Below are 18472 nucleotides of genomic sequence, written 5' to 3' on the forward strand. Positions count from 1 at the left end.
TTTCTAGTCTCACCTGTTGGTGCACTGCCTGCCAGCACCTTTGGTCATGTCCTCTCACCTAATGCACTACTTGTAACTCCCCAACACTTGCCATGCTGTTTTCTGTCTCTCTGCGTTGGTCCCTGCATGGACTATGCTTGCTCATCTTGTCCACTCTGTGACTTCTTTTTCTTCTTTCAAAACCCTCTGAAATCCTTGTCCACAAGGAAAATTGAGCACTCCATGGTGTGGCCATCAAAGTATGTCACTGGGCTCGCTGCTGGGAGCATAAATGATTGACAACTCTAGCTGCTGTTTTCAGTATCCACCGGGGCTTTTGCTGATAGGCTGTTTCCATTGGGCTGCTCCCAGCCAATGACTGCTACCAGCATAGGCCCATTGCTATGAAACCTAGGACTCCTGTAATGGACAGCAGCTCAAGGTCTTCCCACTGTCCTACCCAACCTTTCTTAGGATGGTGCTGCTTCTCCTGACACTTCTGTCCAACCTTATAGCCTTCCATTTTCTTCACACCTGTTAGACTTCTGCTGTAGTCTGAAAGCTTTCTTTCTCCTGAACATTTCACCTTTATCATTTACAGGTATTTCCCCCAATAAATTGATGAAATGTCTATTGCCATCTTGGTGTCTGCTTCTTGACACTGCACTCATGTAGCCATGTGGTTTCCTTCTTGATTCTGTACACATACCATCACAAATCAATATTGTGTTTATATTTTATTTATCTATTTCCTTATTAGATTATGAGGTCAGTAAAATCAGGGAAAAAAAGTTATGCTAATTATTTTATTTTTAGCACTTTGCATACTACTTGGTATTTAGTGGATATTTAGTGACCACTTGGATAAAGGAATACCAAAAATGTTATCTTATCTAACATGAGTTTATTTAGGTTAAAACAAGTGAAACTACATCTCAGCTAATACTGAAAATTAATCTGAAGATACCTGGAAGTTAGCTCAAGGTCACTAATGCTAGGTTTGTGTTTCTTAATATCACCATTTAGCTTCTGTGGGCCCAAAATATTTCCTTGAGTTCAAATGAGTTTTCATGCTTATAAACTAAATTCAACTAAACTTGAAATCTTGAAATTTTGTGAATATCTCTCATCACTAAATGAAACAGCCTTGATTAATCACTCCAAGCATTTCAAAATATCTGTCAATTAACCTATATTTAACATAAGCATGCGTAAAATCTATATGAGAGTACTCATTAGTAGGAAAGCATATTCTTGGAGAGCTATAAAATCACACAGTAATTCTTAATATTTTGAGTTAGAATTAGGGTATAGAATGTTTCTATTTATTTCTGCTAAGTTCATTACAAACCTCTTCTGATCCATGCAGTAATATAACTTATTTGTTTTTTTTATTTTATGTTACATCATGTTTATATTTTTATTTCTGATGAAGAGTTAAAAATAATGAAATACTCCACTTGTAATTGAATTTTATCATCACACAAATTATGCTGATTTTGCCATCTAACTCTGAAATCCTATGTCATTGATTGACTCCAGCCAATTATATTCTTTGTTTCAATCCAATTTTTACACTTTTTTTCTCTGGTTCATGAGTGATCACTTCATCATGGCTGGTGTTGCTCTTGCATCATAGGTAATGATAATAATAACTGTCATTTACTGATGATTATTATGTGCACAAAAATTATGCATTAAATGCTGTCATCCACATCTTCCAAATGAGATGCTAAGGATTAAATAAGTAAAACAGCATGCAGACCATTGCACAACTAGTAGCTTGACCACTAGTGACTGGAACCCAGGTCTGCCTGATTTTTGGAGTATCTGACCTTAGTTTAATTGTCCAGTGTTTTAACTACAATGTTGGAACATTAATAAATGAAATATTTAAATATGAAATTAAAAGCATGCAATGGTCTTCTAAGAAACCTGGTGTTTATTATACAAGCAATATAGAGTCATTTGAGTTTTTAAACAGAGGAAAACAATATAATCTTATATGTACTTAAAATACGAAAAATAAAGCAAGAAAAAGGGAGATGAGGAAACTAGTTACTGACAAAGTCTAAGCAGGATTTGATCTAGGAATGTAGGCAAGGGCATGAGCAGGAGGGGAAGATTGGAAAAACACTTCTAAATGAACAGCAGACCTTTAATGAAATTGCTTACCTATCCTGCATCTGTTTACTCCTCGGTAAAGTAGAGATAAAAGCTTTTTCAAAGTGTTACCATGAGCTTCCAATACCAGTATATTTTCATATACTTCTCTGGTACATATTATGAGTCCAAGCACTTTTGTAAGTACTTTCCATATACAGGCAGACCTCAATTTATTATGTGCTTCACTTTATTTCACTTCACAGATATTTTGCTTTTTACAACTTGAAGACCATCCGCCAGCGAAAAGGATGATGAGTTGCTGAAGGCTAGTGGTTAGCATTTTTTAGGAATGAATTATTTTCATTTAAGCTATGTACATTGCTTTTTTAGACATAATGTTATTGCACAGTTAGACTACAGGATAGTATAAATATAACTTTGTGTGCACTGGAAAAAAATCATGAGCCTCACTGAATTGAGATTCATTTTATTGTGGTAGTCTGGAATCGAACCTGCAATATTTCTGAGATATGCCTGTACAAAGATATTCTTGTTTACTTCTCATAACAACCCCAATAGGTAATCATTACCATTTTACAGATGAGGAAACTGAGGCACAGTGAGGTCAAGTAAAAAGTGAGGGAGCTGTGATAACATAAGAAGTCTATATTAATAGCATGTATTACATGTCTGATACCTAGTGTATGCTTTTTAAATGACTTTATAAGTAGCCACCTGAATTAATATCCTATAGAGGTAGACCACATTGTATTCATTTTTATAGCAGGGTAAGCTAGTATGAATTAAACTTTATTTGGATCCTCATGGGCATAGCACAAGGACCATTCTTTGTGCTGGGGATATGGTGGTGAATTAAATAAACCCCAGCCTTCATGATATTTTCCTTTCGCTGGAACAGATGTTCTGATGATAAGGTGATTGAGTGAAGGGATAAGAGTTGGAAAACGATATCTAAATTGCTTTCTGTAACATTTTATTTTTCTGAAAACATTTACTCAGAAAACTGCCACAGGAACAAGGCTCTGCCACCTTTCTCTACAAATTTGTTTCAGATCCTTTCTTGAGCCCTTTCCCTTACCATAGAACTAACTTTAAAGTCTTGACTGTTACAGATCCAAAGCTAACTACAAACTAACTTTTGACTTTCTGTTAAATCCTAGGGTCTTAAAATTGTGCCTAAAACAGTATTTAAAAATATGTGCTGAATGAATTAGATCACTTTTCATCTTTTTAGGCTACTAATCTCTTATATACAGTAAGATGATTTTTTGAGGGAAAACTAGTGTATAAGAATGAATTACTAAATGGCATGTGTGCTAGGATTTATGGTTTTGAAAAGAAGATGTAGCAATTTAAAGTAATTTATTTTTTTCTTTATTGACTAAGGCAGGGATCCTCAAACTTTTTAAACAGGGGGCCAGTTCACTGTCCCTCAGACCGTTGGAGGGCCGGACTATAGTTTAAAAAAAAAAAACAACTATGAACAAATTCCTATGCACACTGCACATATCTTATTTTGAAGTAAAAAAACAAAATAATGCTTGTTATAAAAGAACAAATACAATATTTGTATTTGCATGTGGGCTGCGGGCCGTAGTTTGAGGACCCCTGGATTAAGGTATTATAGAGTTGTCCTTATCCCCCCATTGCTCATTTAAAGTGATTCTTTTTAAATATATATATATATATATATATATATATATATATATATATATATATATATATATATATTGATTTCAGAGAGGAATGGAGAGGGAGAGAGAGACAGAAACATCAATGATGAGAGAGAATCATTGATCAGCTGCCTCCTGCATGCCCCATACTGGGGATCGAGCCCACAACCAAGGCATGTGCCCTTGACCAGAATCAAACCTGGGACCCTTCCTTCCGCAGGCTGACACTGTATCCACTGAGCCGAACTGGCTAGGGCTAGAGTGATTCTTAATAGTCTTTTATAACAAGCATTGAAGACAAAATATTTGGCTAGATTTATGTGACCACTGAAACTGCAGCTTCTCTATGAATTTCAGAAGTGTCATTATGCCATGTATTTTTAAAAATTATATTTTCATCGAGCCAGTGTTACTCATTGGTTAAGCATCAACCCATGCACCAAGAGGTCCAGGGTTCCATTCCTATTCAGGACACATACCCGGGTTGTGAGCTCATTTCCCAGCAGGGGGTGTGCAAGAGCCAGCTGATTGATGTTTCTCTCACATTGATGTTTCTCTCTCCCTCTCCCTTCCTCTCTCCTTAAAATCAATTAAAAATCATCTTTTGAAAAAAAAAAGGAGACATATGTTATACTCTTTGTAATACTTTAAGCAATAAAACAAAATAAAATAAAATAAAATAAAAATCATCTTTAAAAATGATGTTCCAATTTCAAAATTTATATCAAACAATTTTGTTAAAATATTAATTGCTCAATATAAATGTATTACTCAATCTTATACTATGTTCAACAAATCATGAGAAAATTGTCCCATGTTCTTCCATCTTATCCTTGTATATGGACACATATATAGTATATACACAACTATAGAATATATGTCATTTTTAAAATTCCCCTTTTTACTTGATATTACACCATAAGCAGGTTTATACAGCACTGTGTAATTATATGATTACTATTTTAACATTTTGATGATATTTTCTCTATGTGCCCCAACCCTATGCAACCACCCGCTGACTCACTCTCAGTAGAGTTGTGTAATTTTCTCAATTTTGGATAGCCTCTAAAACATGCATCTGCAAAATAAAATCATTAGTTGTAGAAAAACTTGAAATGTATACAATTGCATAGTTATTTCCATCCTCTATAATAAAAGGCTAATATGCAAATCGACTGAATAGCAGAACAACCAGTCGCTATGACACGCACTGACCACCACAGGGAAAACACTCAATGTAGGAGCTTCCCCCTGGTGGTCAGTGCACTCCCACAAGGGGAGCACCACTCAGCCAGAAGCCCTGAGCCAGGCTCACAGTGAGTGCAGCAGAGCTGGAAAGAGCCTCTCCCGCCTCCGCAGCAGCGCTAAGGATGTCTGACTGCCCATTCAGGGAATGGACCTAAGCCGGCAGTTGGACATCCCCTGAGGGCTCCCGGACTGCAAGAGGGCACAGGCCGGGCTTTGGGACCCCTCCCCCCGAGTGCACAATTTTCATGCATCAGGCCTCTAGCTTAAGGATAAAGACACACAGTGAGGGGTTTGTGGGAGGGAGAGAAGTCAAGTGAGAAGAAATGTGGCATGCCAGGTGGAAGTTATTCAGCTCTGATAGTAACCATTTGATCTAAGACCATCATTTAACTTCTTTTTCCTCAATTTCCTCAAGTCTGCCTCACTTAGATTATATTTTCAGGGACATCATGTTTATGTACCTAAGGGGCCGTACCAATGGCACCTCCAAGCCAATTGGTACAACACAGAATCAAAATAAATCAGGTAATGCTCTTATGGTATTACCAGGCACATTGTATATGTCCAACCTATGATCCCTACTGCTGTGATCATGCTTATAATGATGATTTGTTCCAAGCCCCTCTCTGGTGTGAGACAGGCAAATCCTAAAACACTTCCTTGGTTTGTCGTCATGTAGGACTCTACATTATCTGTAGGTTTCCTCACCCTTCTCCTGGAACTTTTTCCTGAGACAGTTCATAATCATTGCGGTACTCTCAACCAAAGGAAGAAATGTCAGAGGGAGATCACCTTTTTCTTTTCCTGCCAGAAGAGCTGTTCATCAGAAGGAAACAAATTGTCAGAACTGGAGGAGGACATAGGCCTGTTCCTTCATCTTCGCCCCCTTCTGCCAAAGCGCAATCCCTACTGATAGAACATTCTCAAGTGATTCTTATTAAGTGACTCAAGCAGTGACACTCCTAATTCGATTGATATTTGTCATAACCATGTTATTGGCTCTTGGTAATCACAGAGTGATTACTGCTACTACTCTCCACCATTATAATGAATCAGTTCAAGGAAGTGATGACAAAGAGGAGTGAATTATAGTAGAGATTGAATGCTTATTAAGTAATTGGTGAAGGATAAGTAAGCAGGTTCTGAAGATGCTACCATAGTATCAGTTACTCTGTTTTTTTAAAAAAAATATATTTTATTGATTTTTTACAGAGAGGAAGGGAGAGAGATAGAGAGTTAGAAACATCGATGAGAGAGAAACATCGATCAGCTGCCTCCTGCACATCTCCTACTGGGGATATGCCCGCAACCCAGGTACATGCCCTTGACTGGAATCGAACCTGGGACCTTTCAGTCCGCAGGCCGATGCTCTATCCACTGAGCCAAACCGGTTTCGGCTACTCTGTTTTTTTAATGCATTATTAGGCTTCCAGATAGTCCCTGAACTTTCTCAGTCGGGGTACAAGTGATTGGCTCTGGGCACTCTGCTGTGTTATCTCCAAATGTTGTATTTTGGGGAGTAATACACAACATGATGGCTACAGTTAACAATACTGTTTTGTATATTGAAAGTTGCCAAGGTAGTATACTTTAAAAGTCCTCACCACAAGAAAAAATTATAACAATGTGAAATGATAGATGCTAATTAAACTTATTGTGGTAATCATTTTAATAGAAACATATATCAAATTATGTTGTGCTACTTATACTTATGTAATGTTATATATCAGTTATATCTTAATAATACAGAGGAAAAAAGAAAATACTTTTAAAAAATTTAGTTTTTGTGTCTCAAAACTGCCTAGATTAGCATGCCATTTTCAGAATTGCTAGCTGTGTGTCCTTGTGCAAATTACTTAATCTCTCTATTCCCATTTTCATTTTAAGATGGAGATAATTATAGTTTCACCCTCACAGGATTGTTTGTGAATTAATGAACTAATACAGGTTATCACTGATATTAGTATCTGAGATATAGTAAGTGCTCAAAAATGTTAGATTGTATAGTTGTCATTATTAACTTCATTATTAGAATATAACTTTTTGCTGGCTTTGCAAATTAGGCAAGTATGAATAGCCTATGTTTAGGCATTACTAATAATAAAATTGTAGAAAATGTCCTACTTTAGAATTCACAAAAACTCAAATTAATTCTGAGTTCACCAGGAATCAACTTCATGAACTAACTCAGCATTTTAGACATAGAGTTGGAAAATGCGGTCATATTTTCGCTCCATTTTGGATATATTTTGAAGTTAGCAGCTATCAGATTTGTTAATTTACTTGATATGGGGTATGGGAAAAAGAGTGGGGTCAAGATGACTGGAAGTTTTTTGGAATGAGAAAATGGTAGGATAAACTTTCCCTTCTCTTAGAAGAAATTATAGGAGGAGAAACTTGGTGATGGAAGGGATTTTAGGGTATGCTAATTGTATATTGTCTGTTAGCATTGAAGTGGGTCTATAGAGTAGAAGATTAATCATAAGTTTTGTGCTCATGCTAAACTGGGCTAATATAAAAGTTTGAAAATCCCTGGTGAATAGATGATGATATTTAAAGTCATAAACCTAGATTACGTCTCAAAGAAAGTTAGTGTAATAGAAAATAAGAAAATAGGAGATGTTCAAGATGTAAGCCATGGTACATTGTATTATGACAAGTCTGGAAAAATGAAAAAATTTCAGAGGAGACTACACATAATCAATTGAGGGCAGAAAAGTAGAGAGAATGATGCCCTGGATGCAAGCAAGCAAACAAACAAACAAACAAAACTGAAAGTATTTTCATTGAAAAAAATATATATCAGATTGGTACAATAGTGAAAATCCCTGACTATAGCAATACTAAATGGAAGATTTACTCCGCAATAGAACAAGGAGCAATTGTACATTATATTTGAATATGTTATGTACACAGGTTAGATGGTGCTTAAGAAAAAAAATCCTCACAGGTAAAACATTCTGCCTGTTTTCAAAGCTCCAAGGCAGGTAGGTAGAATTAGAAACACTGGTTATAATTTTCATATCAAATGACAAGCAGTAGACTGTGGGAATATAGATGAGGTAGAGATTAATTTTGATTGACAGCTTTGAGGGAAAAGGTAATATTTGAGCTGGGTATTAAATAATCACTTTAAGTCTATTGGGAGGTAAATGGGAAAGAACCAATATAGTGATATTTCACACAGATAAGCTGGAATGAGTAATGCCATAAAAGGATGAAAAGCCAAGCATGATCAGGAATGAGGGATACATTCATCTGAATAAAATAGAGTGTGCAAAGAAAGATTAATTCATACTAGCAGTTGGTACATTTTTTCCTTTATAGAAAAATATTGCTTTACAGTCCAATAGAAAAATTCATTAAAGGGAGATATTTATCCAGAACTAAATATTATGACTACTATCATTTTTTATAAAGCCTTTTGTATTCTTGGAAAAGCCTTAAGCAAGACATACTATAAAATTAATGTATAGTTGGATAAATATATAGAAATATAAATTGTTCCCCCTAGGTTACTCCATTAGGTGGATTTTAATTTCGAATAATTCTGCTTGAGTTATTTTCTAACTTCCTTAACTGTAATGCCAAGTTCAATTTCATCTCTTTCCTAGACATGGTTCTGTCTTGTGAGGCTGCAAGATCACCCAGGGAGAGCGAGACCACATGAGCTGGAAACTCTGACCCACTGAATATATGTGAGTACAGCATTCGTGACTATTTTATAAAAGGAGAAAGAAAAATCGTCTCCTGTGTGAGTTAAAGTGCGTTGGAGTAGACTGTGAATTAATATGGTTAATTGTTGGAACCTTGTCATAGGCGAGCTCTCACTGGTGAGAGTGGGGTTTGTGTGTGCACCTGGCTCCATTTCTCCTCAAAGTGCACATGTTGCATTTCTGCCTGGAACCACCATGTCTCTCCTAGCTGTTCTGCTGCTAGTGAAACTGTGAAAGCCTGCTTTCTGACCACAGCTGTATGTATTCCCACTTATTTCCCTCCTACTGAACCCATCATTGATCCTCCTGTGTCTTTCTCTATCATTCTAGTCTACCAGATGCCACATTTAGTGTTATTGGCCTTGCTGAATCCAATGTCAGCCAATGGCACTGGCTTCCCTCTAACCCTCTTGTTTCTATCAGCTTTATCCCCTGCCGTGCTTACCTTGCCAATGGCCAAGTTCATGTTTATTGGTGTAATTATTTGATTGTTTTATGTGTCTGTCCCTAGCTCAAATGCTCGATGCAGGCAAGGATAGTGCCTGTTTGCTGACATAGCAAAGACTTTCAACATCTTCATGCTGTGTGACCCTGCCACTTAAAATGTCCCAGTCCTTTCATGGTTGTTCAAAATCTCTATTCTTCTTGAATGAAAATCTTCCCCAGACTTTCTCAGTTTCAAATGAAACAACTTTCTACTTTCTAGAGAAGATGAGGCTATTTGATGTGAACAACACTATTTTTTTTCTTCTTTAGACTTTAAATAATCTCTCTATATAGTCTATTTTTTTTCACTAGCTAAAATATTAGATTTTAATCCTAACACTTTATATTTCTTTACCAACTTTATTAAATCAGCTTTATTAAATTCATTCCTGCTTTACATTTCTCTGTTTCCCTGGTTCCTTTCACACAGGCAAAACCAAACATGCTTATGTTAACTTTATCCTGCAAAAATTCAATCAATTAAAATCAGAACAAAACAAGCCTTCTTTATCTCCCTAGTCTCAATTTTCCCCCCTCCAACTTAGCCTATTTTTACCCATTCAACATTTCTACAGAACTTTCAATATCCTTTGCCAATTCATGAGAAATTCCACAAGATAAGGGACTATTTTTATTTTAGTATTCAGTGTATTTCAGTACCAAGCACAATATCTAAAATGGTAGGGGCTCAATAATTGAGTTCATTTTTGTCACCCTCTCACTTCCCACTCTTTACCTAAGTGTGAAAAATTTGCTTCAAGCACTGCTTAAATTATGCTTACCCAGATAACTGACCACACTAGTTCCCTTCTCTGTTATTCATCCCTTAACCACATTTCGAAGTCTTCTCTTCACACCTATGTCATAATCTACCTTGATTATGTGTATGTTCCTCTTCTTGTTAATTGTGTATGTTCCTCTTCTCTTCATCAGAGTCTCAGCCCCGAGTGGTCCGGATCATTAACATCCTTATTTTCTCAGCCCCCACAACTCCTTTCAATTTTTTTTCTTAATTTATTAATGTACATTTGTCATATAGTATTATATTACTTTCAGTTGTAAAACATAATGATTAGACCTCACTATATATCTCATGATGTGATCATCACAGTAAGTCTAGTAACCATCTGTCACTCTGCAAAGTTATTATGGTAGTATTGGCTATATTCTCTGTGATGTACACTGCATCCCATGACTTAATTATTTTAGAGCTGGAGGTTTATATCTATTATTTCCCTCCCCCCCTTTCACACATTCCTCCATTCCCTCCAGCAGTGTAGGAGGGTTTCATTTTACCTACAAATGAAACTCTTACCTTTCTTAGAAGGGTTTCTCTTTGTTTACTTTTTGATAATAGCCATTTTGACAGGTATGAGGTAGTATCTCAATATGGTTTTGACTTGCATTGACCTGGTGATCAGTGATGTTGAACATCTTTTCACATGTCTGTTGGTCATCTGTATGTCTTCTTTGGGGAAAAAAAGTTTATTCAGGTCCTGTGTTTTGGTTTTATATTTTTTAGATATTGAATTGTATGGGTGTGTTTATATATTTTGGATATTAACTCCTAATCAGCTATATCATTTGAGAATGTCTTCTCCCATATGGCAGGTAGTCTTCTTGTTTTGTTGATAGTTTCCTGCACAGTATAGATGCTTTTTAGTTTGTTGAAGTCCCATTTGTTCATTTTTTGCTTTTGTTGACCTTATTCGAGGAGGCAGAACCACAAAAATATTGCTAAGATCAATGTCAAGATCAGTTTTTTGGTTTTTGCTAAGATCAATTTTTTTGGTTTCAGGCCTTAGAGTTAAGTCTTTAATATATATTGAGTTTATTTTTGTGCATGATGTAAGAAAGTTGTCCAGTTTCCTTCCTTCCTTCCTTCCTTCCTTCCTTCCTTCCTTCCTTCCTTCCTTCCTTCCTTCCTTCCTTCCTTCCTTCTCTCTCTCTCTCTCTCTCTCTCTCTCTCTCTCTCTCTCTCTCTCTCTCTATCTCTCTCTCTTTCTCCCTTTTCTTTCTTTCTTTCTTTCTTTCTTTCTTTCTTTCTTTCTTTCTTTCTTTCTTTCTTTCTTTCTTTCTTTCTTTCTTCCTTCCTTCCTTCCTTCCTTCCTTCCTTTCCTTCCTTTCCTTCCTTCCTTCCTTCCTTCCTTCCTTCCTTCCTTCCTTCCTTCCTTCCTTCCTTCCTTCCTTCCTTCCTTCCTTCCTTCCTTCCTTCCTTCCTTCTTCTTCTTTCTTTCTTTCTTTCTTTCTTTCTTTCTTTCTTTCTTTCTTTCTTTCTTTCTTTCTTTCTTTCTTTCTCATTTATCTGCCCAGTTTTCCCTACACCACTTATTCAAGAGACTGCCATTCCGCCCCCGCCCCCCCCACCCCCCCACCCCCATATATTATTGCCTCTTTTGTCGTAGATTAATTGAACATAGAAGTGATGTTTTATTTCTGGGCTCTGCATTCTTTTTCGTTGATCTGTGTGTCTGTTTTGTGCCAGTATCATGCTGTTTTCATTATTGTAGCTCACAACTCTTAACAAAGGCTTTCTAATGACTAATTATTAATGAGTTTAATTAATAGCTTTAAGTACTGAAAGATTCTCTATGTTTGCTTTGACTACTACATCAATATTACCTTTGATAAAATAGTTTGTTTTTGAAATAAAAATGTGAAAATATGATGGAATAACATTTTTAAAACATTTCAAATGTAAAGTAATTATTTAAAAAAACCACATTTGGGTGTTTGTTGTTTCTTTGAAATTATAAAAGAAATTATAAGCCTATTATGGAATGTTTGAGAAATTGAGGAATACAGTTTTAATTCTAACCTAGGACTATTACAATTTTAGTCTATTTTCTTATGTAGTTTAATCTTATTACACTATATTTGCAACCATACACAAAGGATTTTTTCAAATTGCTTCACATTTTTGTAATAATTAATTTTAAATCTAAAAAAAAATACTTCCACACAGAGTAAATGTTCAATAAATGTTAGATATTATTTAATTAGATAGTTATTTAATGCAGTTTTAAATTTGCTCTTTTTATATTTACTTACTTCTGTATCATGAATTAGTGAATTTCATCAATTCTGATTATATATTTTTTCAAAATTTTCCAACTCTAAAATTGAAGCTGATCTTATAATAGTGCAAAATAGTTTAATCTTTATCATACTTTCTTTTATGTGGTACATAAAAGAGCAAGAGGTGCATGATATGGAATGCACAATATCTTAATATGTTTATATCTGAGTCTAGATAATCAGGAATTGGTGATTGTGTGTGTGTGTGTGTGTGTGTAAGTGTGTGTGAACAGGATTTTAAAGAAGTTTTATACCTCTTTGCATAACTTGCCATCTAGAAGGTTGCCACAAAACTCATAGAAGTTAGATAGTGAAACAAAAAGAAAGTCCTTAATTTCACTACTTGAGTTAAAGATCTTAAAAGAAATATTTTTACTGAATTTTTATTTTACATTTAAACATTTGAAGTCATGTATGTTCAGATCTACTTATAAAGACAAATTATTTACCTTAAACGCTTAGGAAAAAATGTTAAAAAATAAATGAAATGGGGGGATAAGGATACATATGTAAATGCCTTAATCAATAAAGAAAAAAAACCACACACAAAAAAGCCAATAAATAAATAAATACATAAATAAATAATAAATAAATGAAATGTTCCCCTCCCCCTAGACATTTGCTCTTTATTTTTTAAATATATATTTTTAAATATATATTTTTATTGATTTCAGAGAGGAGGGAGAGGGAGAGAGATATAGAAACATCAATGATGAGAGAGAATCATTGATCAACTGTCCCCTGCACGCCCCTTACAGGGTTTCTAGCCAGGGCATGTGCTCTGACCAGTAATCAAACTCTGACCTCCTGTTTCATAGGTTGATGCTCAACCACTGACACACTGGCCTGGCAGAGACATTTTTTCTTTAAAAATGAGTACATAGTGATCTAAAACACATACCTCTCCTCCCAGTAATTACACAGAAATCTAGTTCTGCATAGAACACTCATGTGAACTGTAATATGTCAAAAGGATGCCTCTGAGTACTTCCCACTTATAGGAAAAAGGCATTATTCAGTTACAATGATAGAAATTATGTTTTAATCAATGTGCCCTTTGCTACTAATTCATTTTTGACTGCCCGAAGAGGCTTTAATAACTGTTAGAAAGTCATCCATTCAACAAATAATTCCAAAGAAATAAGGGCTAGAATCCGTTCATCTCTATTTCACCGTGTACAGAATTGACATACATATTTTGCATTCTTGCTACCCTTTGGAAGAACCTCGTATTTCTTTGTATAATCATAATATTTTTCTTTGCAACTTAAAAAACATAGTCTATGATTTTTATTAGTAATACTAATATTATTAGCCATCAAAGATATATATATTACCTCTAGTACAGACTGAAGTTGGATGATATTCTTTAGTGGTTAACACCTGCCATATTGCTGATATAAGCTAGGTTTCATTTAAATTGGTTTAATTTGTTTATTAAAATTTATATTATGAAATAGCAATGCACACTTATTTTGGAAATATCAAAGAATACATAAACATTGAGTGTAAAAGAAAATAAGAGAGATAGCTCATGGATTTGGGCAACAGCATGGGGAGGTTAATGGGGAAAGGTGGAAGAGGGCATAGAGGAGATAAATGGTGATGGAAAAAATAAATTTTAATTTAATTAAAAAATATGAACACTCTTGATACTCCCTTATCAAGCATAACCTTCATTATTACTGAAGCATGTTTATTCAGATAATTTCTCTGTGTATATAATCTCAGATTTCATTCTATCATTTATTAATTTCTTTTATTTCTTTATAGGAATGTCTGTGACATTTTTAAAGGCTTCTTTGTTTTTTGTGGGGTTTTTTTAGGCTTTATCTTGATTTATTTAACTGTTATTCTAGGACTAAAAGTGTTCTGTATCCAATTTATATAGCTAGAAACAGTGCCGGGATGAGCATGCTACATGTTTTGTAGAAATTCTTCACTATTTTCATACAATCAACTCCCTAAACAAAATATTGGTGTAATAGATGCACATAATGTAAGTGTTTTACATCCCTGGTGAATCTAGAAAGGTTTTATCTAGTAATGTAGGAGCGTGATTCAATTTTTATTTTTTTAATGTTTACTAATCTGATAGATATCATCGTGGTCTATTTGGGATGCTATAATGAAATCCCAAGGACTGGTTGGATTTTTTTTTTTTTTTTTACCATGGGGGAGGCTGGGGAATTCAAGATCAAGGGCCAGAATATTTAGTGTCTGGTGAGAACCTGCTTCCTGTTACATAGGCAGTCATTACTCTATGTCTTCACATGAAGGAAGGTGTAAGAAAGATGTCAGCATTCTCTTTTATAAGGACACTGATGCCTAAGTGACTTCCAATGTCCCCACTTCCAAACACCATTATATTGGGGAATAGGTTTCAACACCTACATTTTAGGGTGGCAAAGTCTATGGCAGATGACAGTGCTCTTCTCATATTATTTTGATATTTTTTGTCATTAATTAATATTAATAATTTTATATGTTTATATTCCACTAGAGTCCCAGTGCATGAAATTTGTGAACTGGGGGGAGGGTTCCTCAGTCTGGCTTGTCCCCTCTTGCAGTCCGGAAGCCCTCAGTGATGTCCAAGTGATGGTTTAGCCAGCGGTTAGACATCCTTAGTGCTGCCGCAGAGGTGGGAAAGATTCCCACCATCACCGCTGCATTCACCAGGCGTGAGCCTGGTTCAGGTCTTCTGGCTAAGCTGCACTCCCCCTGTGGGAGCACACTAATCATCAGGGGACATCTCCTCCATTGAGTGTCTGCCCCCTGGTGGTCAGTATATGTCATAGAGACCAGTCGTTCTGCCATTTGGTCAATTTGCATATTAGCCTTTTATTGTATAGGGTTTGTATTTTTCCTTTTGTTTATTGCCCGTGTATGTCCTTATCTGGGCCATGTTTACTGAGGACAGAAGAAGAGGAGAGAACATCATGTACAATGTAGAGGTCATAGGGAAGAAGGCATTCTCCACAGTAAATGCCACTGCCTGCTGGGAAGTAATCTCTCCTCCTGGAGACTTGTGATGAATTTGGCATTTGTAAGCAAACAGTCAATTTAGCAAAACCGTCTGACTGGTTCTTGGCATTTATGTTGATTAAAGAAAAAATAACTTAATTTTTTTAAAAAATTGATTTTTATGGAGACAGGAAGGGGGAGGGGAAGATAAAAAACATTGCTGAGAGGGGAAACATTGATGGGCTGCCACCTGCCTGCCCCCACCAGGGATGGAGTCTGAAACCCAGGCATGTGCCCTGATTGGGAATTGAACCGGTAACCTCTTGGTGCAAGGGTTGATGCGCAACCACTGAGCCACCCCAGCTTGGCATTGAAGTGTGTGTGTTTTTTAGCTACTTGTTAGCAGGTGGTATCAACACTGTTAACAGTAAAGATTAGGATCTCTCTACATTAAAATAAGTTTTCAAAGGAAATCAGAAACATTCATTGACTGAGTATCTATAGTGGTAGACTAATGTTATACTCATTTTTTTTTGTCAATAGATATAATTTTTGTCTCAGAATACATACATGCATTTTTATTTTCCCAATGCCTATAATAATGTATGGTATATAGTAGAAGTTTAGTAAATGAATAATTGTCTCCAGTTTACCGATGAATAAAACTAATGATCAGATAAATTGGGTAATTATTACAATGGTCAAGCAGCTTTAAAGGAATAATCTCAGGATTCAGTATCAGTTTTTCTAAACCCAATCTCTATGTTTTAAATACTTTATATGACTTCTCTTCCTAAGATAACTCTCCTCTTCTTATACATTATGTTTGGAAAAATGGGATTGATAATGCTGTGGAACAAATAACCCAGTCATCTCTGTGGCTTAAGATAGCAAGGGTTCCTTCTCGTGCATACCATGTAACAACTGCTGCATAGCCAGGGATTCTGTTCTTCACTGTCCTATTTCTAGCATCCAGGGTGAGGAAGCAGGTATTCCCTGGACCATTAATGATTACCAAGGTAAAGCATCAAAGAGAGAGTTTTCTAAATCTTGTCCTGGCTTGTTAAAGCTCCAGCTAGAAGTGACATGTGATACATCTACTCACAATTCACTGGTCGAGACACATCATCTAATTTCTCGAGTGTCATGAAGCTCCATAGGGCTTGAGGGCGGGAAAGTGGAATTGGGTGGGTCCGTGGTATTTACCATGGCACTGATCAGTGAAAGAGGATGACAGGGGAAGCAACCAGAGAAGGAGTTATGAAGATGGTGCACAGGCAACAAAGGAAAACACTGAATATTTGTGGCCAGCACCTCCCTCTTGTCACCAAATACTCATATGTCTCTGTGATGGTTAACTTTGTGTCAACTTAACTGGGCCATTATGCCTAAATGTTTGCTCAAAAATTATTCTGGATGTTTCTGTGAAGGTGATTTTAGGATGAGATTAATATTTAAATCAGTGGACTTTGAATAGCAGATCACCCTCCATAGTGTGGGTGGGTGGTTGTCATCCAATCAATTGACAGGCCTTAATGAAACAAAGAATGGCCTCCTCTGAGGAGGAAGGAATTCTGCCTACAGTCTGCCTTTGGATGAACTGCAACTCTTCCTGAATATCTAGCCTTCTCTTTAATATGGATATTGATGAATAGATAGATAGATAGATAGATAGATAGATAGATAGATAGATAGATAGATTATCCTATATGATAAAAGGCTAATATGCAAATAGACCAAACGGCAGAACAACTAAACAACCAAACAACCAGTTGCTATGATGTGCACTGACCACCACAGGGCGTGTGTAGAACATGGCAGGTATTGGCCATGGCGGGGTATGGAGCAGGTGAGTGGGGGCACCAGACCAAGGCAGGCTGCCATGTCACTGTCAGCAGGGTGAGCCTCTGATGGTTACTGAAAATTCTTTGCTCCTGTGCTCTGTGACCCCGCCACTCACTCCCACTGCAGTGCCTGGTGCCTGTCGCGATCACTCAGCGCCATCAGTGGGCAGGAGCGGCAGCTGCTGACCCTGATTGCCCTGAGTGCTTCTTTACCTCCCCCTGTTCCTGAGGGGCAACCAGGGCAGTAGCCACCACTCAAACCCACTGCTGGCACCAGCCCCAGTCGCTCCTCACCATCAGCTGGCAGGAGCAGGGCTGCTGGCAGACAGGGAACCGAGGGCCACGATGGGAGGGGCCGGACTGGGGCGCAGAGGATAAACTGAGACCCACCCCTGTGCCTACTGAGCCTGGAGGCCCACAGTAACTTTCAAGGGGCACAAATTTTTGCACTGGACCCCTAGTAGGTAGATAAAAAGATAGCAGAGCAAAGTCATTTAAAAGAGATCTTTTTTAAATAGGTAAAAGACAATGTCCACAGGCATTAGTCCAACTTCCAACTGGCAGTGAAATGCTCAGGCACACAGAGTAACAAGGTGTATGTAAAGAGGGACAAAATTTATGTGGTTCAACAGGAACACGCACACACACACACACACATACACACACATACATACTATATTGTTCATGCTTCCCTGGAGAACCATGGGTAATACACACTCTCATTTACATGCAGAGCAGTTATTTGCTCCCTAGAAGAAACCAGACAGAAATGGCAACCAGGTGCTGTGTCCAGCTCAGTGTTTCTGATCCTAAACGAGGCCCTGTATTCTCTTCAACAGTCTGGCTATGGCCCTTCTTGATCTGGAGACCTAGGAATCAAACAGCAAGTTATGTACCCCTCTCACCGTTTATAGGTAATGATCAAACATTGACCTGTATTAATACTTCCTGAGGATTGGGTATGTTATTCGGTTCCGTATAATTCTGCTCTGTGGAGTGGTTTCTCTGTTCATGGATTCCCTATACATATTCTTTCTGTTTATCCTTTTGGGAAATTTTTTTCTATCTTCCTCTTTAGTCACATCCTTGGATAATATGCCCTCCTAGGAGGATGAGCAGCTGTTTTAGCACACAGGTCATTTTACAAAAAAAATAAAGCTTTAGAGCCTTTTTATCAAAAATTTAGCTGGTTCCTTATCTATGTGACTCTGGTAGACTCCCTGTATGTTAGCCACAGTAGTGGCACTTTTTAAGGTAGATTACTTTGCTTTTGCTATATTTCTTTGGTTTCCTATTCCAATTACTTCTTTATCTAGGCTGAATAAAGGGCACTCAAGGCCTATTACATTTCAGTGGG

General features: G+C 36.8%; 1 protein-coding gene across 2 annotated transcripts in view; it reads left to right on the top strand.

The window, feature by feature from the left end:
- LRRC4C (leucine rich repeat containing 4C) overlaps nt 1-18472 on the top strand; it is a 994437-nt gene that overhangs the window by 398923 nt on the left and 577042 nt on the right. For both annotated transcript variants that reach the window (XM_059709619.1, XM_059709620.1), the window contains exon 3: nt 8642-8725. The gene's annotated coding sequence lies outside the window, so the exon portion shown is untranslated. The remainder of the gene's footprint in view (nt 1-8641; nt 8726-18472) is intronic.

This window comes from Myotis daubentonii, chromosome 9 (genome assembly GCF_963259705.1).
Source record: "Myotis daubentonii chromosome 9, mMyoDau2.1, whole genome shotgun sequence".
NCBI lineage: Eukaryota > Metazoa > Chordata > Mammalia > Chiroptera > Vespertilionidae > Myotis > Myotis daubentonii.